The following is a 24,700-nucleotide window of genomic DNA, read 5'->3' as shown; positions in this document are numbered from 1 at the left end:
CCTGGCCTGGTGTTCAGAGGGTGAGGGACGCGTCATGCAGTTGTGATGTATTCGTATAGTGGTGTTCTCTGGCTCCTCTCCTTGTGGTCTACTGTCTAACGGGTGGGGAATGGTCTTTTGAAGCAGTGATACGTCATCATAAGCAAAACAGTGTGAGGCACTGCTATTGTTAGCAGTTTTGGCTGGTGATGGTGGTAATGAGTCAGAGGGTACCTGCCACTGGCATGATCACAGTGCCAGTTGTGGCGGCGCGCGACTCAGGCAGTACCTGAGGAAGTGAGCAAGCGATGAGTCAGTAGTACAGAAGACGTGATGATGATGATGATGATGAGGGAGTCAGGTTTGTGTGTGTGTGTGTGTGTGTGTGTGTGTGTGTGTGTGTAGATTTACCTATTTCTTCCGTATGGGGAGGAAGTTCTACACTCGTGGGCTCCCATCTCTTGATGTTTTTTCTTCTGTTATCCCAAGCGGCTTTTCAGGATTCTTTGATGATGTTAACGTTTACAGTCGTACCATTTGAATTATTCTGATCACGCTGGAGGAGTAATCTTTCATAAGGCTTTTTTTTACGTGACGCTGTAGCAGGTCTGCGCTACGGTCTTTTATTGACCTTTCTTCGCTAATTTCAAAGACCTCTTTTAACAATAGATATCGTTCGGGAATTTGATGGCCATTATAATGTCTTCTTTCATTCTCTCGTCATGGCAGCCAACTTAATGGCTTCTAACCTATCCCCGTAAGTCAGTTATCATCTGTATTTCCTTCCTGTGAATCGCCTCTATTGCATCTTTATTTTCAAGTTCTGTGCTTGAGATGCAGACTCGGATCTTGGTCTGGATAGAAGGTGTTGAGTCGTATATTGAATACTCCCCCAACCCCCTCACACCCATGTACTTAACATCAGTTTCAGCGTCAACCAGATGATCAGCATCTTTAACAGTTCTCTTAAAGGGATGTTCTGTGGCGTTAGGTTGGGCAGTGGGCCAACTCCACAGCCTCTTTAACACACACACACACACACACACGACTCGTCACAAACCATTAAGTTTAGAACAACGTTTATTAGGCCTTTTGCATCTACTCTATATAACTCCTTTTATCCCCTTCGTCTCTCACAAGGACTCCTTAACACCGTCCTAATGTCTAATAACCGGATCCAAACACCCTCAGAAGGCATTCCTTCATCACAACACCTAATCCTATCCTGATTTAAGGTCCCATAATTACGAGGGTTCCAAGTTAATTACCAAACCACTAGACTCACTGGTAGTTATTTACAAATTCTCTCATCTTACCCTATTTACACATTATCTGTCAGAACTCACAATAAAAGCTAAAGAAACGAGACTGTTCAGGGAGAAGGGGAGGTGGTTAAGGAGGACCGATGTTAATCTTTTTATTGAGGGAAATTAATTATGGCTGCGACCCTGGGAGTGATCAGGGCTAGATGGACCTAATCGCCGCGAGCTTTTTGCGCGGTCGCCGGAAGCAGTGGTAACAAGGGGGAGTAGGTCGGCGGTTAGGTCTCTCTGTCCAGCCCTGAGGTCCGGCCTGGCAGGACCGAGAGAGAGAGAGAGAGAGAGAGAGAGAGAGAGAGAGAGAGAGAGAGAGAGAGAGAGAGAGAGAATGTGGTATGTTAGATGTAGACAATTGTTGACACAAAGTGAGACTGACTGAGATAGATGAACAAACAGAGGGATAGATAGAGAGGAAGACAATGAAAGAGAGTGAAATGATGAACGTAGGATAGATAGACAGACAGCTGGATAATCCAGATAGACGGATAGAGAGCGAAAGTGCCACATAGATAGATATTAAAAAAGAGGTAATATTTGTCTCAGGCTAAGAACTCAGCGTTGTCGGGTTAGATAAAAAAGAAATCTTTATATTAATGTTATCATTAATCCTAGTTGTGTAGAGGATTAGATGCTCATAGAAATACCCCTTATGTGGGATTAAAATCTCAGATTCTCAAGAACTTGGGTTTCGAACCCCCAACAGGCAGGCTGGCCGGGAGCAGAGGCGCCCGTGCCAGACTTGCTGCGCTCCAAAATGGAGCATGACTTGTCCCTATCATTAACATCAACGGAAATAGGACGACTCATGTAAAGCAGCGAAGTTGTTACGGTAGGACTCTGCTATACCGCTACTCTGGTTCACTGTTCCTTATCCCATCACTGAAGTTTTGGCGTTAATCTGTCTGCAAGATTGCCAGTGAAGACAGGAAGTATCAGTCCAGGATTAGTGGATCAAGGACAAGCTCAGGAATGTTTTAAGACTTATCCCTTAAAGCTTCTTACATTATCCTGGATCACAGGAGCGGGATTACCTCTTAACTCCTCACTCCAGAATGAATGAAAAGGAAGGAAATGTTGCACGATTATTTGGCAGAGTTTAAAGCGAGTTAGAATGAAAAGAAATTCTAGTGTGTTAGATGATTGCGGTTTCTCTGTGTAGATTTCGTTGAAAGACTCATGATGGAGGAGTGTTCAATTTTGTTGTAAATTTCTGTGTTTTAAGTTTTGTATTTGATCTGGTCATCTAAGCCAAGAGGAGTTATTCTCACATGTTTCCTTCATCCCATTTTCGTTCCCTTGCCTTGCATAACCTCCATTAAATAACAGATATAAAGCAGTTTGAATATTATTGCCATACTGTTGATAACTAAGCCATCTTCGTGTTTACTTAAAATAAATAAAAAAGGGTGCTATAATGTTTACATCACCTCCTTCACCCAGCATTGACCAAAGACTTTACCAACACTCACATATATACCACATACATGTATACGTAAGACCTACACATGCTTGGGAGGTAACCCAAGTATACATATACTGAGTCTAGGAGGTAACCCAAGTATACATATACTGAGTCGAGCCCTGAGCCACAGTCTGACGACCTTCATGTGTGGGTATAGGTAGGGTTACACACACACACACACACACTCACACACACACACACAACCGATCATATTAATTTATATCTTAATCATACAAAAGGAACTGTGCATAATGTTTTTAGATTAGACGAAATTTTCACCAAGCTGCGACAGTTATAGTGGTAATCTGTGACTACCTAAGTTACCCCTCTTAAAATATTAGATTTATTACCTTTTTCTTTCAAAGAAACATTCTCCATAAATATCGATTGTAGGTTTTTTGCTCAGCTTTGTGAATGGTCTGAGAGAAGGTGACTCCCCTTCCATTCTCCTCTGGGAACGTAATTTATGTATGGCCCTTAATAGGAATTTAATGAAAGTTTTATAAAAAAAAAAAGACTTCTATTTTTTTTCCTCAAGACTGAGAAACTGTTATTCTTGTCTTTGTTTACACTTTTGCCAAAGGCAAGAAATATGAACAAGGCCTCTCTAATGTGATTTTGATGAGAATTTATCTTAAGTATCGTAGGAATTCAGTCGTTAAAACCCCCAGTGAAATCGTATTGATGAAAATATATATTCATAAAAACTATTAACCTATTATTATTGAGATAAATAATGATATTAAGTGATGTAAAGTCTTCTTAATATTCAAAGACATATGTAAGGCCTTACAAATGATCCATGATATCAAAACTACGTCTCTCGTTACTCTCATCGGGTAATGATGTGGCGTCGTAGTTACTCTCATCGGGTAATGATGTGGCGTCGTAGTTACTCTCATCGGGTAATGATGTGGCGTCGTAGTTTTCGTGTTGCTGCAGCGGACGGACGATTCAGGTGGTGACGGGAGTGTGCCCTGACGCCTCATAGCGACTGGTATTGGAGGCTGTCGAATATGGCGCTCGATCCTCAGACAGCCAATGACAGCTACTGCTAGAATAACAGTGGCTATAGTGTGGGGCTGGGTGCTGGGTGGAGGGTATAATGTGGGGCTGGGTGCTGGGTGGAGGATACAATGTATATATATATATATATATATATATATATATATATATATATATATATATATATATATTCTGTTTCCCCTTTTAGAAAGTTAAAATACAAGGAGGGGAGGGTTTCCAGCCTCCGCTCCCGGGGTGGTGACGGGAATGGATGAAGGCCGCAAGTATGAATATGTACATGTGTATATATGTATATGTCTGTGTATGTGTATGTATGTATACGTTGAAATGTATAGGTATGTATATGTGCGTGTGTGGGTGTTTATGTACATGTGTATGTGATTGGGCCATTCTTTCGTCTGTTTCCTTGCGCTAACGCGGGAGACAGCGACTAAGTATAATATATATATATATATATATATATATATATATATATATATATATATATATATATATATATATATATATATATATAAAGAAGACAGAATATTAAGTCATATCTACTGCAAACAGCGTCCCAGACTTTTACCTTCTTCAACCTTGGATGAACATAGATTGGGTCAAGTGTGGCTCATATGGAAGGTCAGAGGTCAAGGGATTCGTTTTCTATGCACCCAGAAGTGATAGTTCGGTTTCACTGGGATTCGGTGGTGTTGTGAAACTCTGGAGATACTTGTACGAAACATTGTTGGAAAGACTGTTTGATGTGATTTTTATGTTCTGACTGTGTTAACCCTCTGAGCACCACGGTACGACCGTTGAGCACGTCGGTACGACACGAGCACGACGGTACGACCCTTTGAACGTGATCCGACGTATTATTGTGATGGTACGACTCATGCACGACGGCACAACAAGCCAGTACGACCATGAACACGTTGGTACGACGTTCAGCGCGTCGATACAGCCGGCCTGTACAACGTTGAACACGTCAGTACGACTGGTCGGTACGACCTTGAACACGTCGGCACGACCTTGAACACGTCGGCACGACCTTGAACGCGTCGGCACGACCTTGAACACGTTGGTCGTGGCGTCGTGCCCAAGGGCTGATATCGAACAACGTAAATTACCGTCAAAACGTTCAAAGACATACATGAGTATAGTTTGCTTGAAGATACGCACATGAACCTTAATATATGACGCATAAAAGCGTACATGAAAACACACGTACACAGTGATTCATACGCACGTACGTACACGTACGCGCAAACACCCGTACACAGTGATTCATACGCACTTACGTACTCGTACGCGCAAACACCCGTACACAGTGATTCATACGCACGTACGTACACGTACGCGCAAACTTACTACGTTATTCATCTTTCCTGCAAGTCTTGTTGTCTAGCCTTGCAGCGATTCACGGTGCCCCCCTGGTCCTTAACCATCACTACCAGGAGCGCCTGCTGCAGCAGGAACTGTGGCACCAGCAGTAGAAAGCAGAAGCAGTAGCGGTGACTGACTGACCCAACACCTGCAGGGACGCGGGGCAGAGGTTATCTGGCGGGTGAGGGCTGGCCCCTACTCAGCAGCCCTCAGCAAGACTGGCACATCCTTGTCACCCGGGACAGGGGGCTAGACAGGCGCGTGATGGACGGGGTTGGTAGACAGAGGCTCAGATGATGAGGGATGGGTGATAACACGGGTAAAATGATATGATAAGTGATTAGGTGTGGTGATGGAGCAGATGACGATAAGAGACGTTCATGGCGAGTGAAATGAATAGACATACATGTCCATGATGCTAACAGAGAGAGAGAGAGAGAGAGAGAGAGAGAGAGAGTCTTAGACGTTTGCTCTTTATGTGATGACAAAGGAAGACAGTTAGAAATTGTGATTCTGTTCCTCCTTTTCACACAGTGTGATATCAAGATGTATTGTGAGTCCTTTGATAATATTTAAGCACATACACAACAGAGGGTTGATCCAGACACACGAAACACTCACAAACAACACATTGAGGTCATCACAATAAATGAAAAATAAATGATAAACGTAAAATCGCTTACGTGACAGAAATACAGAGGAACAAGCAGAAGGACCGGGCAAACAGTGAGGTGCCCTAACTCGCTAATTAACAGTAATTAGTGGGGAAATGGACGTGTAATTAACGGCAGTGCGGACTGACAATGGGTCAAGGGCGTCAGATATCTTGTAACTTTAATGGGTCTACAAGGCGAGGGTGTGACGTCCTTGTAACTTTAATAGGTCTATAAGAAGAGCACGTGTTGTTTTGTTAACTTTAATGGCTTTCTGGCAACTTTAATGGGTCTACAAGGCTAGCATATGGCTTTCTGGTAACTTTAATGGGTCTACAAGGCTAGCATATGGCTTTCTGGTAACTTTAATGGGTCTACAAGGCTAGCATATGGCTTTCTGGTAACTTTAATGGATCTACAAGGCTAGCATATGGCTTTCTGGTAACTTTAATGGATCTACAAGGCTAGCATATGGCTTTCTCATAACTTTGATGGGTCTACAAGGCTAGCATATGCCTTTCTCATAACTTTGATGGGTCTACAAGGCTAGCATATGGCTTTCTGGTAACTTAAATGGATCTACAAGGCTAGCATATGGCTTTCTGGTAACTTTAATGGGTCTACAAGGCTAGCATATGGCTTTCTCATAACTTTAATGGGTCTACAAGGCTAGCATATGGCTTTCTCATAACTTTGATGGGTCTACAAGGCTAGCATATGGCTTTCTCATAACTTTGATGGGTCTACAAGGCTAGCATATGGCTTTCTCATAACTTTGATGGGTCTACAAGGCTAGCATATGGCTTTCTCATAACTTTGATGGGTCTACAAGGCTAGCATATGGCTTTCTCATAACTTTGATGGGTCTACAAGGCTAGCATATGGCTTTCTCATAACTTTGATGGGTCTACAAGGCTAGCATATGGCTTTCTCATAACTTTGATGGGTCTACAAGTGTATTACGTGTTGTTCTGTCAGCTTTATTGAGTCCCTGTGAATCTCCCTCAGCGTCAGACAACAACAGTGAAGCCGTAAGAACAACAACAACACCAACAACAACAGTTACCACAACAATGAACTACATTGAACAAAATACGATATTAAATGAGCGGAGAACACCCAGCATCATTATCATAAATAAACACAATTATTCCCGATAACGGGAAAACATTAATTCCTTTATTAATCACAAAGTCATGACCACAACAAGAGTCATTATAATGACAATAATCATCAGTACAATTCTAATTAAAACTAATGACCGGATACTCCACAGCTTACGTATTTTTATGACCCTGAGTTGTTGATGTCACCGTGATCGGCACTCATGGCCATCATCAGTGGTCAATAAACACTGTCACTAATCACCATCACTCATCAGCGTCACCAGTCCACGCACACTCATCACCATATCATCCATCACCACTCGAGGGTCAGCTCGAGGGACAGTCTTTCATACCTGAGGCAACCTCACCGTTCTACTCAGCGGGCCGCACCGTCGTGCTCAAGGGCCGTGGTTTAGGGCCTTGTCATGGTGCTCAATGGCGGTATCAAGGGCTGGAATGTCGTGCTCAAGGGCCGTCCCTTGGTGGTTAAGGGCCGTATCATGGTGTTCAAGGGCTGTAACGTCGGGCACAAGGGCCGTCCGTTGGTGGTTAAGGGCCGTATCATGGTGCTCAAGGGCCGTCCCTTGGTGGTTAAGGGCCGTATCATGGTGCTCAAGGGCCGTCCCTTGGTGGTTAAGGGCCGTATCATGGTGCTCAAGGGCCGCATCGTCGGTCCCAAGGGGTTAAGTAGGATCTCCGTCACAGCCAGTTACCCACAACTTGCCTGGCTAATCTTGGCATAATAGCCTGAGACTTTTCCCTCCGGCGGAAGCGTCAGGAACCAACCCCCTCCCCCTCCTCTACCCCCCCGACCTCCTTCAGTTCATTCCTGGAACTAAGGAGGTTTCCTGGAAACCAGTTAGTTATGGCGAGTTTACCGGCGGGGTAAGTACGTAGACTACATGGAGTGTGTGGACGCTGCCGGTGTAAACAGACCTGCGTTTATACGTGTAGTACAAGGACAGATAGACTAATGAATAGATAAATGAATGTATAACGGGTAACCATTTCCGGGGCTAATTCTTAAGGGGTCCATAGCTTGAAGGAAGAGGAATGGTTGCTAGTCATGAGGAAGTGAGTTTCTTTTTCGATGATGGAATCATCAAAAGATACAGATTGGTAAGAATATATGTGAAGTAAAATAGGTTTAGATTACATGTCGTTAAGCTCCTCCATGTGTCCCTGGAGAGAGGACGTGAACCGATAATGAAACTTGGTACTTCCTCGCTGGACAGCCGTGCTGAGGCGCTGAAATAGAACGTTGGCTGCTCTCTCTCGTTCTCGGTTCCGTAGCCAAGATATTTGACATTAGCGAAGACCTTTCTTTCTCCAAGGTCCCAGACTGTCTGAATCAAGTGGAACAAAATAGCATTGTGGTTGCAGGGCTTTAGATAAAGCAGTGTAGCTGTTCCCTCGAGTTCGCACCACCACCAAGATGATCTGGGCGACGAAGCACATGCGTACTCCCCCGCCCCGGGTGTGTGTGTCCTTCCACAAGGTATATGTGTTAACACCGTCGGGTCGCTCGCCGTTTTCATTAAGCCTGAGGAACTGGGGGCTGAGCTTCCAATGGACGATTTGGCAGAAGCGAGTTCTCTTGATGATGATGTCGATGTCACTGTGTCTGGCAAGAATGTCATGTTATTATGAGCACTGCAGGAAAAAAAAGAAAAAAAAAGATCCCGTATGATTTACTTCCTATTCTGAGTTGCTTGGATCTCTGTTGGATTTCTGATTCTCTGAAAGGGCCGTCGTGAAGCCGCTGTTCCTTGGCTTTGTTCTTCCTGAGAACAGCAAGTCCCTCTGCAGGAGGGAGGAGGGACCTGTTCTCTCCAAGGGCTTCCTGTGTGCACTCTGGAAATACATAATAACTGTCACTGTTTTTTTTTTTTTCCCTTGTGGCCAGACATAACTGACTCATCATCCTGTGGAATTATTGGAAGGACGACAACCTCTGCCTGATCTACCTGTGCAACATCTGGCCAAACCCAGTTATGATGGTGGTTGTTGTTGTTGTTGTTATTATTATTATTATTATTATTATTATTATTATTATTATTATTATTATTATTTCTATTATTATTATTATTATTATTATTATTATTATTATTATCATTTTATTATTATTATTATTATTATTATTATTATTATTATTATTATTATTATTATCATTATTTTGTTATTATTATTATTATTATTATTATTATTATTATTATTATTATTATTATTGTCGATATTGGTGTTGTTGTTGTTATCATATTATTATTATTATATAATCCTCGGGCAAGGTATTGACACACACACACACACACACACACACACACACACGAGTGATTATTGTAGAAAATACCATATATGATTAAGAACATTGCCAGGCCTAGGACTGAGATGATGTCTACATACGCTGAATTCGTCTTTGCAGCATGACAGGTCCTTTAACATGGCAGGTCCCTGAACATAGCAGGTCCCTTAACATGGCAGGTTCATTTAAACACGGCAGGTCCCTCACCGTGGCAGGTCCTTTAAAAGCGCTTTCACCTCCAAAAGGCATTTCTTTCCCAAACGTCAGACTGGTGACTTGGCTGTTTTGTGCAGGCAACGTGGCCCGCATGCTGACCAACCAACCCCCACTCCGTCTTCTGCCCACTCCTTATTTAAGACGCGCTTTTTTTTTTTTGTGATGTTTTCCTGTTGATATTTAATGATGATTTCTTGCTCTTATTTGAGGATTATTTCTTGCTATTATTTAATGGTGATGTCCCGTTATTGGTTCAGTATTGTTTCCTGCTGTTATTTAATAATTTCGGTTATTTAGTTATTATTTCCTGCTGTTATTTAATGACTACTTCATGATTGTTGTTTCCAGCTATTATTTAATGATCATTATCTGCGGTAAATAATTGATAATTTCATGTTGTTACTTTCCCCCAGTATTATATGTAATGGTTATTTCCAGCTATTATTTAATGATCATTATCAGCGGTAAATAATTGATAATTTCGTGTTGTTACTTTCCCCCAGTATTATATGTAATGGTTATTTCCAGCCGTTATTTAACGAAGAATATTTATCGATATTCCACCTTGGTTTCCCACAGGTATCTAACGAATAATTCTTTTCATAATTTCGGCGTTGGATTCCCTTTCTGTCACACAGTACAGTGACGTGTGCACAGCTCACACATGAAACGTTATTCATTTTGATTCTGATAATGATAAGTGATGAAAGAGCTTGATACTAATGATAATAAGATTCGATGATCCATAAGAAAGAACTCGACTCTACAATGTTAAATACAGAGTAAGTCATGACGAGAGCAGGTTATTGCACGTATTCTTCCGTGTCCAATAATGATAGTGATGAAAGAGCTTGATACTAATGATAAGATTCGATGATCCATAAGAAAGAACTCGACTCTACAATGTTAAATACGGAGTAAGTCATGACGAGAGCAGGTTATTGCACGTATTCTTTCGTGTCCAACGCTGTGATGTTGAAGCAAGGCAGTCGGTGTTTTGTGTTCTGTTTTTTTAATTTTTTTTCTTGTATGAATGTGTTTGTTTATCTTTGCTCTTATGTGTGTGTGTGAACACGTATGATTGTTGATTTTCGTATGTGTGCATGTATGTATGTATGTATGTATGTAAGTTTGCTATGTACGTATTTTTTATTTGTGTGTGTGTGTGTGTGTGTGTGTGTGTGTGTGTGTGCGAGCGAGCGACTTTATTGTATAGACGTAGTTCACAGGTGTGAATACCTACACGTAAGACATGACATCTCCTGGTGACGTACATCCTACGCGAACGTATCGCTAAAATTTCGCCAAATATACTTCAAAACCTCTTCTGTCCACACACGCCAAAATATACGAGGTTTGCTTGAAAATTGATATTGATCTAGATCCATAGAGGTTATAAGATTATTGAATTGCAGTATCTGGACGACCTTACCGTAAGATCTCTTTAAACAGAGGGGGCAAGTAATTCATCTTAATATATATATATATATATATATATATATATATATATATATATATATATATATATATATATATATATATATATATATATATATATATATATCTTTTTTTTCATTATTATTTTCCCCCCTTGGCCTGAGCCAAGGACAGGCCGCATGTGACTGAACTGAGACTGTTGAACCTCCCCACACCGCAAGAAATAAAGATCTGGGAGGGGAAGAAAAAAAAAAAAAAAGATGTGCGACGAGTCATTAGGAGGAAGTTAATGATTTAGTCTACCTTACATGGGTAGAAAACCTGTTAGAAAATGGGATTTGTCTTTTATGTGAGGTGCGACATCACGGGTATCAGGATGCCCTGATAATTACCATCTTATTGACGATATATATATATATATATATATATATATATATATATATATATATATATATATATATATATATATATATATATATATATTCTACGTAAAGCAGGTATCCAAGTTATCAACCAACCCAAAGGGGAGGATGAACAGCTAGGTTCACTGCGGATTGCATGTAATCACAGTTGAAGAACCACTGTTTTTTTTTTTTTCATCGAAGAGAGAGAGAGAGAGAGAGAGAGAGAGAGAGAGAGAGAGAGAGAGAGAGAGAGAGAGAGAGAGAGAATGGATGGGCCCCCTACCCCACCGTACCAGGGGGTGGTGGTCAGGGGGAGGGAGCGGTCGGCCCGGGCGGGCGAGCCAGTATCAACGGCCCACTTCAAGGCCACGGCCCGTGTGAGTGAACGGCCCGACTGTTGAACTTTTAGGAAGATTGCTGCTTTCCTGCCTGGCCAGCCAACACACGCATCCGGGTCGTGAGGTACTCCCTCCCTCCCTCCCTCCCCCGCAACACATGACCTCCGTAAGGTACTCCCTCCTTCCCTCCCCCACAACACATGACCTCCGTAAGGTACTCCCTCCCTCCCTTCCTCCCCCACAACTCATGACCTCCGTAAGGTACTCCCTCCTTCCCTCCTCCACAACACATGACCTCCGTAAGGTACTCCCTCCTCCTTCCTCGTAACACATGACCTCCGTAAGGTACTCCCTTCCTTCCTCCCCCACAACACATGACCTCCGTAAGGTACTCCCTCCTCCTTCCCTGTAACACATGACGCCTGTAAGGTTCTCGCTCCTCCTCCTCCTCCCCCGCAACACATGACCCCGTAATGTACTCACTCCTCACCAGAGCAGATGACCCCCTTAAGGGATTTCACCCTTGAAAGCAGATTAGACCCATAAGTTACCCCCCTTGCACAGCAGATGACCCCCTTAAGGTACCCCAGAGACAAGCTACGGATGACTGAGTGTAACTCAAGGCACCGCCAGAGCAACAGCAGATGACCCCCGCAAGGTGAACATCGCCAATCAGCCCTTTAACTCCCGTAATGTTAACAAACACTGTACCCTACGATGTTGAGAATGTCACAGATTTATAACATAATGCTGTACCACATTCCAAGATCTGGCTACAGATTTATGATGCAGTAATGTAGCACACACAGAGGTATTTAATAGTGATACTGGAGTGTAATACAGCGTATCAGAGTCATGTTAACTCTGCCTCGTAAAAACCATGTTCACAGCGCCATGTTTATGTTTGCTGTACAAGAACCACGGCTCTTACCGATTACTGATGCTCCCCCCCAGGGTTCCAGTGGCGACCTTACGTAAGCTACACGGTGTGTCGCAATGTTCCCGGCTGTCATATGTGACAGTGAGGTGTGTCAGGCACCCGATTGTCATGGGCAACACTTCCTGAGATGTGTCATGTTCCTGACTGGTTTGTGTACGATGGTGGTGATGGGAGGAGAGGGGGGGGGGGGTGTGTCTGTTTGTTTGTTGTGGTGTTTGGAGGGCTGGGCTGGGTTGGTCTGTGGCTGTTTTTGTCGTCACTTTTTGTTTATGATGTGCTACTGACGATGGCTGAGACCTCCTGTCTTTGAAGGGACAGTTTGTGTGCTTGTATATTTCTCTCTCTCTCTCTCTCTCTCTCTCTCTCTCTCTCTCTCTCTCTCTCTCTCTCTCTCTCGCGTCTACCATGGTCTGTTAAAAAGGTACCCTGTTTTTCTCTTTGTGTGTTGTCTTTGCTGTCTTCGCTTGGACCATCCATGGTAAAGTGACTGGGAGCAACGACGCTGACTTTACTTCCTGGCCTGCGAGGGAAGACACAGGACTTCACTTGAATGTGTTGACATTAGACGGTGCCCGGAGCGTCCGGCAGTGACAGAACATAGAGAAACACAGAGATGTTGACAGTGAGATAATCTGTCCTGGAATTATGGGGAAACAGAGGAATTAGGATGATGTATACAGCTAGCAGTGTTACGGTAGATGGAACAGGATGGTGCATACAGTCAGCAGCAGTGACTGTAGATGGAGCTGAAACAGTGAAAGGGAAGGAAGAAACAAACACAGCAAATAAAATACAAGATAAGAAGTAAAAAAAAATAAAGGAAAAAGAAATCAGCAGTCAAAAGTTAACAGAGAGAAGACCTAATTTTAGATAAGAAATTGGAATATATTAATAGAATGGAAAAAAGACTTATTACCGATAGAGTAAACGTATTGTGGACCCTGGGTGATGCAAAACACTGGCACAGGGAATGTCGTCTGCTGTGTGGAGAGACAGCTGGGAGACCCTGAGAGATAATCAAGGTTGGCCAGAGAGACAGCTGGGAGACCGTGAGAGATAATCAAGGTTGGCCAGAGAGACAGCTGGGAGACCGTGAGAGATAATCAAGGTTGGCCAGAGAGACAGCTGGGAGACCGTGAGAGATAATCAAGGTTGGCCAGAGAGACAGCTGGGAGACCGTGAGAGATAATCAAGGTTGGCCAAAGAGACAGCTGGGAGACCGTGAGAGATAATCAAGGTTGGCCAGAGAGACAGCTGGGAGACCGTGAGAGATAATCAAGGTTGGCCAGAGAGACAGCTGGGAGACCGTGAGAGATAATCAAGGTTGGCCAGAGAGACAGCTGGGAGACCGTGAGAGATAATCAAGGTTGGCCAGAGAGACAGCTGGGAGACCGTGAGAGATAATCAAGGTTGGCCAGAGAGACAGCTGGGAGACCGTGAGAGATAATCAAGGTTGGCCAGAGAGACAGCTGGGAGACCGTGAGAGATAATCAAGGTTGGCCAGAGAGACAGCTGGGAGACCCTGAGAGATAATCAAGGTTAGCCAGAGAGACAGCTGGGAGACCCTGAGAGATAATCAAGGTTGGCCGGAGAGACAGCTGGGAGACCCTGAGAGATAATCAAGGTTGGCCAGAGAGACAGCTGGGAGACCCTGAGAGATAATCAAGGTTAGCCAGAGAGACAGCTGGGAGACCGTGAGAGATAATCAAGGTTGGCCAGAGAGACAGCTGAATAAAAGGCTGAGGCCATTAAACCTGTGCGTCATGTTCAAGTGTACAGGCTCCCCCGCTCTCTCTCTCTCTCTCTCTCTCTCTCTCTCTCTCTCTTGAAGATATCTCGGAAAAGAACAACAACAGTACGTCTGGGCCCGTGGTTGTGATGACTTTTAAGACGGACGCTGTGTAGTTCGGCTCACAACCCACCATTCACAACGGGAGTCGAACCCAGGGACTCTGGGTCCAAGTGTACCACAAGATATAACCCATTTGTCAGAAATGTTGACACTTAAGATTATCAACTTTGAGAATTCTTCCGTTCGCCAGAACGTCTCAGCTGATGAATCTATATAGATTTATAGACGATATATCTATATAAATTCACATAGAGACTATAGACCCACTTCAAAGACGTTTGTAGTAATTAAGCCTCACATAGAAACATCAAAGGACTTCCTTATATTAGAATGTATGTGTGTTGCCTTGTCACGTGCTCTTCTGTAACATTTCATCTGCATCATATGTTTGCTTTAATTTGTAATGATCGCGTAACTTACCATCTTGTACAGTGAAACTTGTTAAAAGTAAACAAGTTCAATAGAAGAAATACACCACAGACGAGGAAGATTGAAACGGCAGAGTTCCAACTTTATTATGGCTCATGAAAATGGATAACCTAGCGACAAATTACCACAGCCACTTCCAGCTTCCAGGATTCCCCCGACCACAGCCACTTCAGCTTCCAGGATTCCCCCGACCACAACCACTTCAGCTTCCAGGATTCCCCCGACACCACAACGGCACCAGCTTGCAGGACCTCACCACCCCAGCCACACAAGCTTCCAGGATCTCACCACCACAACAGTTTCCAGGAACTCACCACAACGACCACACCAACTTCCAGGACCCCCTCACATGCGATCCTCTTGTAACCATGGCTGGAAGTCGCAAACACGATGATCAAAGTGGGGAAGGCATCCAGTGCCTTTTAGGCGTTAACTCGCGTCACTCAAAGGGAAAAACCATCCTTACGGTGGGAGTGGCTCGGGGGCTATCCTCGTGCTTTGGTTGTTGACTGTGTGAAGTGAGGGTGTTGGGTGGGCTGGCGGACAGACGTCGGGAAGGAGCTTTATCAACTCGGACAAGTTCCTTACTCCCTTAAGTCGGCTCAGTGGGCGTTTATGGTCATGCTGGGGGAGGCTGGATGTCGCGGTGTGAATCGTGGTATTGTTGTGGACACGAGCTGGAAATGGTATGGACTGGTGAGTGTAGGGAAGATTATAAAAACGGATCGGCCGAGGATGAAGACCGTTCCAGGAGGAAAAGGGAACTGGTAGACCTGAGGGAGGATGGGAGAGCAGGGAGGGCTGAAGGTGAACTTGGAAGTGCTGAGAGGAAGAGACTGGAAGCGTGAGAATAAAGAATATGGACGAACTGGAGAGAAATGGATGGGAGGGCTGGGAAAAGAGAACCTGTTCCTGGATGGTAAGAAGAACATGGAAGGTTTAGAATAATGGAAATGAAAGGACTGAAAAGCAGAGTATAGAAAGATTAAGGCAAGGAACATGGGAAATATTGGGAGAGGGAATCTTGGGAGCTTATGAATAACGAGTATGATCTTCCTGGAAAATAGTGCTTAGGAAGACTGAGGTAAGTGACACGATGTCTGGAAGGAAGAGAGAAAGTGCAAGGCTTAGTATCATGGAAGGGGAACCACTGGAAGCTAGACCAAAGAAAGTCTAGAATAAGTTCCTAGAAAATAAGGGAATTTTAAGGATTTGTTATACCAATGGACAAAGGACTTAAGGAACGATAGACCGTGTGTGCCGGAAGCCAGTACCTGGCGTGCGAACCTTTGATCACTAAAGACGACTATTTACCTTAGGCTGAGCAAGATGATGCCCTCCCATCCATATCCCCCCTCTCCCCTCCTCCCCTGTATCCGGACGATCGGTTAAGGTGGTCGTTATCGGCAGGTGGCTGCTTTATGGAGGTGGTCGCCATAATGGATCCTATTCGAATCTCATCTTGCCATACCATGAGCACAGAGTTTGTGGACGTAAAGAAACTTTTGGTTAATTGTGTTCCTTCCTGAGTTTTTTTTCTTTTTTTTTTTTTTAGCACCAGGGTGATGCACAGCTCTTCTGAACCATCTGTACCTCAGGACGATGTGTCCTGGAAGAAGAATGTCCTACCTTGTGTCTCTGTCACGAGGTAGGAAAAGAAATTAGGACGAAAATATTATACACAGGTTCTTGGGTGTCTCTGCCGATATGTTATATGTTGGTTAATAGATGGTTTTATTTCTGTACATTACGGGGCAGATTTATTGTACCAAAGGAGCAATATGTTATCATAAGCTTAAGTGTGTGTGTGTGTGTGTGTGTGTGTGTGTGTGTGTGTGTGTGTGTGTGTGTGTGTAAATGTTCTTTAAACGCCACCTTCAGCTTCTCGTGTTAAAGCATAAACAGGAAGTCTTGTGCTGATATCAAGCTCCTCCCCAATTTTCTCTCTACGATTTATAACTGTCAGTTACTCACTCCCTTGAATTCTTAGCCACGTCTGTCGGTTCCCGTGAACTGTATAACTGCTGCTACATTGACAGAGACGAGCACATTAATACAGTCCAGTTCACCAGCTGACGCCAGCTGCGATTGCTTGTATTAAGCATTTTGACAGCTTAATTTGATGGCGTATTACCAGCGATCGAGCTTAATCGAGCCTTATCCATGTTGACTGCTTATCGACGGCCTCTTAAAACATTGGTCCAGATCAGACTTAACCCCTCCAGAAGGACGCTACGACCCTTGGGTGCGTTGGTTTTCGACCTGACCCGTAGTAGCGACCAACATACTGATCCCTCCCACCGCCCCCCTTGCACCTCAACCAGTGGTCCAGGAAGAAACTGCTACTACACTATCCCCGCCACCGTCAGTCTCTTGCCAACAGAGATCCCTCGTCCCCGAGTTGCAGTTCAGCACCACAGCCAGTTCCAGTCCATCCGAGGTCATAAACCATTAATGGTTATTAGGTCAACTTTCACTTTACTTGATGTGCAAGCATTAACATCTTCTGACTTTTATATCCACACTGTTTATGTTCCGTGTATTTTTTCTGTATATTGTCAGCCTTTAGCTGTTAAGTCAATGAACCGTGTTTTATTATTATCATTGATTATTATTATTATTATTATTATTATTATTATTATTATTATTATTATTATTATTATTAATTATTACCATTATTATTATTATTATTATTATTATTATTATTATTATTATTATTGTTATTATTATTATTATTATTATTATTATTATTATTATTGTTATCTCAGGTGTCCAGAGGGCTGAGACAGAGAGACAAGAAAGCTTGAAGGCAGGGAGGGTAGCAGGCTGGAGGGGAGGGTAGCAGGCTGGAGGGGAGGGAAGCAGGCTGGAGGGGAGAGAAGCAGGCTGGAGGGGAGGGAAGCAGGCTGGAGGGGACGGAAGCAGGCTGGAGGGGAGGGAAGCAGGCTGGAGGGGAGGGAAGCAGGCTGGAGGGGAGGGAGGGAGGCAGGGAGGAAAGCAAGCGAGAAGCTAATATGGTGGGCTGGTGCTGTGCTAGTTGTGCTGACATGGAGGGAGGTGGGTTGTGTGGAGGGTTGCTGGCTGGCGTGGCGGGTGGTGGGCTGGTGTGGTAGGAGGTGGGCTTGTGTAGAGGGTGATTGGCTGGCATGGAGGGTGGTTCGGTGGGCTGGCGTGGAGAGGGAGGTGGTATGGCGAGGAGGGTGGAGGGACAGTGGAGGGATATGGATGGTACCATGGTGAGAGAGTCAGCCAGGCAGGTTATGCAGGAGAGATACGGCGCATTGGTTCATGGGTCCCATGGTGTAATGGTTAGCACTTTGGACTCTGAATCCAACAATCCGAGTTCGAGTCTCGGTGGGACCTCGCGTTCGTTTTCTATAGCTGCTATAAGTAAAGGTGTGTCGGGCGCCGTCCACTTTCTCCCCTGCTCAAGTAATCTGTTATAATGATTGAGATGGGAAAATGCATCACTACAACAAGTGCCTGATGAAAATCATTGTTAGTATATTTTTTTTTTTACTAACACAATAGCAAATTTATGTTATTTTGTATTAGAACATAACGAATGTTATATTTCATTCCCCCATCCCCAGTGCAGACCTGTGTACACTTATCTGCGCTGGTGTTCCACAGGCTAAGACGGTCCTTGATGTGGTACAGTCTTAGACTTGTCGGTCCTTGATGTGGTACAGTCTTAGACCTGTTGGTCCTTGATGTGGTACAGTCTTAGTCCTGTTGTTCCTTGATGTGGTACAGTCTTAGACCTGTAGGTCCTTGATGTGGTACAGTCTTAGACCTATTGTTCCTTGATGTGGTACAGTCTTAGTCCTGTTGTTCCTTGATGTGGTACAGTCTTAGACCTGTTGGTCCTTGATGTGGTACAGTCTTAGTCCTGTTGTTCCTTGATGTGATACAGTCTTAGACTTGTTGGTCCTTGATGTGGTACAGTCTTAGACCTGTTGGCCCTTGATGTGGTACAGTCTTAGACCTGTTGGTCCTTGATGTGGTACAGTCTTAGTCCTGTTGGTCCTTGATGTGGTACAGTCTTAGACTTGTTGGTCCTTGATGTGGTACAGTCTTAGACCTGTTGGTCCTTGATGTGGTACAGTCTTAGACCTGTTGGTCCTTTATGTGGTACAGTCTTAGACCTGTTGGTCCTTGATGTGGTACAGTCTTAGACTTGTTGGTCCTTGATGTGGTACAGTCTTAGACCTGTTGGCCCTTGATGTGGTACAGTCTTAGACCTGTTGGTCCTTGATGTGGTACAGTCTTAGACTTGTTGGTCCTTGATGTGGTACAGTCTTAGACTTGTTGGTCCTTGATGTGGTACAGTCTTAGACCTGTTGGTCCTTGATGTGGTACAGTCTTAGACCTGTTGGTCCTTGATGTGGTACAGTCTTAGACCTGTTGGTCCTTGATGTGGTACAGTCTTAGACCTGTAGGTCCTTGATGTGGTACAGTCTTAGACCTGTTGGTCCTTGATGTGGTACAGTCTTAGACCTGTTGGTCCTTGATGTAGTACAGTCTTAGACCTGTTGGTCCTTGATGTGGTACAGTCTTAGACCTGTTGGTCCTTGATGTGGTACAGTCTTAGACCTGTTGGTCCTTGATGTGGTACAGTCTTAGACCTGTTGGTCCTTGATGTGGTACAGTCTTAGACCTGTTGGTCCTTGATGTGGTACAGTCTTAGACTTGTTGGTCCTTGATGTGGTACAGTCTTAGACGTGTTCATTGATTAGGAAACAAGACGTGATAAGTCGGCGATGTACGGGAGACAAGATCCGGTTAGATTGTTGCTCAATAACTAGAAAACGGATTAAGGCAAGGTATGACGTAACTAGAGAACACACAAAGGCTCAGTGTAAGGTAACGAGAGAACAGATGAAGGCAAAGTATAAGGTAATTAGAGAACAGATGAAGATAAAGTGTAAGGGAACGAGAGAACAGTTGAAGGTAAAGTGTAATGTAACTAGAGAACAGATGAATGTAAAGTGTAAGGTAACTAGAGAACAGATGAAGGTAAAGTGTAAGGTAACTAGAGAACAGATGAAGGTAAAGTGTAAGGTAACTAGAGAACAGATGAAGGTAAAGTGTAAGGTAACTAGAGAACAGGTGAAGGTCAGATCTCTAGCTTTGGTGAGCACCGCGCCTCAATTGTGACAGTGGTGGAATCATGCGTGTTGCACCTTCATGATTTATTAAGCCCTGAGCTTTCATTTTCCTCAAGATGGTAAGATATATAAGCATGTTTTCGGATCTAATGGCTGGCCTCAGCTGAGTGGTCATGAAGCCAGATATTATACGTAAGGTGAACATACGTGTATAACGAAAAATAGATGATAAAAGAAATGTATTCCTGCTTGTACGTCGTATCCGTGCACCCAAGACCCCGTTACACTACCTGTGCCAGTAATGGCACCCCGAGCCCGCACACCCGACCTGTGCCAGTAATGGCACCCAGAGCTAGCACGCTCGACCTGTGCCAGTAGTGGCACCCCGAGCACTGTCTCTCATTGACAACAGACCATGCCAAGCTTACTTGGTCTGGGCGAATGTACACTTACAAAATTTTGCTGACCGTAATCAACCAAAACTTACAAAATTGTTTGTTTTATACTTACAAATATAATAGTGGTAATACTACATCAGATTGTATCAAATATCTGCTGAAATACTCATTCTCAGGGGAAACAGTACATGTAGAGGGGTTCCCCATATACAGGGGGGGAAACATTTTACATTACCTGTTGTCGGGAAGACTGTAGTGTTCAGCTCAGTGTTCAGATGTCGTCACATTGAATCATTTATCCAGAAGGTAAAGGCTGGCTTCTGAGGACGACCTTCATAACCATGGTATCCAAAATAAGCATAAATTTGAGTTTTTTATTCGTTTCGAGGCGTCTGTACCTTACTATTATTTCCCATACACTCGCACCAAATGACAACTGACACATCAGTTCGTCGTCTCTCGCACAAAAGTTTCAGTAAGACTATTTAACACGAGTAAATGTAGTGAAGGGGTGGAACTTCTCCTTGGGGGCATTCCTGGTACCTAAGACTTTATGATAATCTCCACAGCGCAAGGAGTGAAGGAGACCTTTTGTCTCAGCGTCGACGGCCTCAAGGAGATAAAGGCGTGACCATGTACAGCAACAGCACCCACCAGGGCGTCATCGCCTAACCATCATTATTATCCTTCTGCGTCGCTTGTCGTCACCATCAGACACTTGATAGTCACACCCGATATGACACTAGCTCACAACGGTGGTCGTAGGGTTACTGTGTTACTAGTGCCACTGAATAGACTCACGCTAGTCATAAAGTAAATAATATTAACAACACTTGGCAACAGTGGACTGTTCCTATACCCATACACCCCCAGCGACCTCTGGCAACCACCGTTCAACTTGGCGTCTCGCTTCCGAAATACATGAATGAAAGTCTCATCTGCGAAGCACTGGAGCTAAAAATCTCCATGAAAGAATGCTTGACCTGACTGGAAAAAACGTTCCATCGTTATGTCACGAGAAAATTGAGGAAAACCAGCTTGATGTTACAGCATCACACACGTTTAATGTCATATCTGGAACATTAGAAAGTCTGAAGGTATGTATATTAAGAAGGTAAAACCCTGTCCTGGCCCAGATAGTGTTGTCACAAGTCCCGACACACGGGTTTAGTCGAAGCTGTACCGAACCATCTGTTCTCCGCTTGCCGGGACAGATGACTCTGCACAGCTACGATCAGTCTTGTCTCCAGAAGGTTTTGTTCACCACTGCACGGTGCACGATATAGGAAGATAAGATACCTGGGTAATATTGATACGTAGAAGAACATGTAGAAGCGAACTTTGTGTGCGAGCACGAATAGGGAAGAATATACGACAGAAAGAACTGGTATGAAGGGAAGGAAGTTCGCTGGGAGGCTGTAGGGGTGAGAGGGTTAAGCAGACGGGAGGTGTGTGTGTGTGTGTGTGTGTGGAGGTAGGGAAGGAAGCGGCCTGGCTAGACCCACAGGTGAGAGCTGACCCTTGCCTTTCACAGGTCCCATGGTGTAATGGTTAGCACTTTGGACTCTGAATCCAACAATCCGAGTTCGAGTCTCGGTGGGACCTCGCGTTCGTTTTCTTTATTTACTACAAGCCTGTTAGTTCAATGCCCATTGTAAAGTTCACGAGAGTCATAGATGCGATTGGGGAAATGCTTGTATGTGGGTAGAAACTGCTGACAGCTGCCATTTAACTAAACGGTAAAAGGTTTATTCAGGTTTCCACTGTAACGGTATTAAGAGCCTTTTTTATTTCCCACAGAGAGACGAGCGTTGCGGTGCGCGATCAATGCTGTCCCCTTGTTTGGCTGTGTGTCTATGAAGATGACTGGAGACCAGGTGGAGGTAAGATCACCCTATAACGTTATACCATTCCCTACTTGATATATCCCCCTTCCCACGCCCTCCATGATATATCTCTCGTCCAGGAGTGATCTTAGGCTTCAAAAAAAAAAAAAAGAAGAAGGTCAGATGTCACTTGGCGATGGGGTGTCTTTCAGCCTGGGACAGTGGGTCGAGTAGGCGGGGGGACATGTCTCGCGAGAATTGCTAGCAGCTGGTGTTACAGTCACCTGGTCCTCTCTCTCTCTCTCTCTCTCTCTCTCTCTCTCTCTCTCTCTCTCTCTCTCTCTCTCTCTCTCTCTCTCTCTCTCTCTCTCTCTCTCTCTCTTTCTCTCCCTGTGCTGGGTGTCGTGTCGTCCCGTGGCGTGTGACGGGAACTGTGGTGACGGAGGGAGTAGCAAATACGTAGACCAACTAGGAGTGTTTCCTCCTCTTCTTTTTTTTTTTTCTTGATCCCTTAAGCACGACGGTACGGTCCTTGAGCACGTCGGTCCGACCCTTGAGGCACGACGGTCCGACCCTTGAGCACATCGGTTCGACCCTTGAGCACGACGGTACGGTCCTTGAGCACGTCGGTCCGACCCTTGAGCACGACGGTCCGACCTTTGAGCACGACGGTACGGTCCTTGAGCACGTCGGTCCGACCCTTGAACACGACGGTACGGTCCTTGAGCACGTCGGTCCAACCCTTGAGCACGACGTTCACACTTTTATGCGACGGTACGATCTTTCAGCGCGGCGCTACGACCCTTCAAGCCTGAGGCGATGACCCTTGAATGACGCAGCCCCGGGACAGGACGGTACGAGCCCCTGGGTATGAACGGTCGTTATCAGGAGTTCAAGTGGTGTGGAGAATATCGCGGATCTGAACACTGTGAAAATGAAAAAGAAAATGTTTTTTTTTTTCACCTCCCGTACGACTGAATTCTCCCCACCCCCCTTCTCCGTGATGGAGACCAGGCGAAAACGCGTCGTAACGCGACGTTCCGAGACACGCCGTCGTGATGGGTTGTTCAGGGGGGGGGGGGGGTTCAGGGGTGGAGGGAGTAGTTATGTAGTTTGGGGGAGAGATGGGGTGGAGGGGCGTGGGGCTGGCGACCAGGAGGAGGGACACACACACACACACCCACCTATTGCATGTAGGTAGATAGGAGCGGCGGAAACCCTAACTCCCGCCCCAGTTATGACCACATTGTCGATAACAAGCAGGAAGTTACGACGCCGTTTTCAGAATTATTTGAGAATTATGAGGATAATTATCGATACCACTCAGATGCTGGCGCGGTCCTCAGGGGAGAAATGATGACGTCATTAAGGGAATTATTGTTGCTTGCCGCTATCATCATGCGCGGAGGCTCATGGACGGCAGGGGATGATGAGCCAGTGCTCCAAATCCCCCCTGTTATGTTTTAGAATCTTTATTTTAGGCATTTTCCCTCCCCCCTCTATAAGCCTGCGGTTTGAAGGGCAATTAGAGCATTTTTTTGATAACACATTTTTTTTTTTTGACCAGGAATATCCTCGCTGTTCCATCATAGCTACGTAGACCCGTGGAGAGAGAGAGAGATAGAGAGAGAGAGAGAGAGAGAGAGAGAGAGAGAGAGAGAGAGAGAGAGAGAGAGAGAGAGAGAGAGAGAGAGAGACAGACAGAGACAGAGAGAGAGAGAGAGAGACAGAGAGAGAGAAAGAGAGAGAGAGAGAGAGAGAGAGAGAGAGAGAGAGAGAGAGAGACTACGGTAATGCAGTTCATTGTTCATACGAACAATTATAGGAGTGGTTTGATTCTGTTCATAAAGTGACGTGAACAGGCCCCCTAGAATGTAACCTGGACACGCCCCCTTTTCCCCGTGGTGGTACGACCCTTGAGCACGACCCGTCGTGCTCAAGGGTCGTACCCCCGATACATTGTGAAGGGTTTGACCTGTGGAACGCGGGACCTCACTCATCCAATAAGCAGCAAAGACACCAGCCTACTCAGAGCCCCACTGACCACGCCACCGTCAGCGTCGGGAAAGAAGGACCAGCTTGTTGTGAGTCAGTCCCTCCCTCTCAGCGTCCAGACGCCGCGCACAGCGTAGGTGATAACCTCCGGAAACGTGTTTGACCAGTCGTAAATCCCGCGGCGTTACGAGAGGCTTACGATCTCCTGCGTCGGGATTTATCGTAGGGGGTGTGGACGAGAGGTCTGGGTTCCAACAGTCTCTTGCCGGATGAAGAATCCTTCTGTACAGGCTCCGGCCACGGTGTCATGTGGGCCTCCAGTCTACCAGGCGTAGACTCCAGCCACGGGTCGTCTGGGCTCTAGTCTACCAGGCGTAGACTCCAGCCACGGTGTCATGTGGGCTCCATTCTACCAGGCGTAGGCTCCAGCCACGGGTCATGTGGGCTCCATTCTACCAGGCGTAGACTCCAGCCACGGTGTCATGTGGGCTCCATTCTACCAGGCGTAGGCTCCAGCCACGGGTCATGTGGGCTCCATT

At 45.0% G+C, this 24,700-nt stretch overlaps 2 non-coding genes across 2 annotated transcripts; both read left to right on the top strand.

The window, feature by feature from the left end:
- The first annotated feature begins 18,122 nt into the window (after positions 1-18,122).
- Positions 18,123-18,194, top strand: TRNAQ-CUG (transfer RNA glutamine (anticodon CUG)). Its single transcript has one exon. It is a non-coding gene; the product is annotated as a tRNA-Gln (tRNA).
- Positions 18,195-21,873: 3,679 nt separating this feature from the next.
- Positions 21,874-21,945, top strand: TRNAQ-CUG (transfer RNA glutamine (anticodon CUG)). Its single transcript has one exon. It is a non-coding gene; the product is annotated as a tRNA-Gln (tRNA).
- The last annotated feature ends 2,755 nt before the right edge of the window (positions 21,946-24,700 follow it).

Source organism: Panulirus ornatus, chromosome 32, assembly GCF_036320965.1.
Source record: "Panulirus ornatus isolate Po-2019 chromosome 32, ASM3632096v1, whole genome shotgun sequence".
Taxonomy (NCBI): domain Eukaryota; kingdom Metazoa; phylum Arthropoda; class Malacostraca; order Decapoda; family Palinuridae; genus Panulirus; species Panulirus ornatus.
The sequence above is the reverse complement of the archived record's forward strand: the minus strand, read 5'-3'. Positions and strand labels throughout refer to the sequence as shown.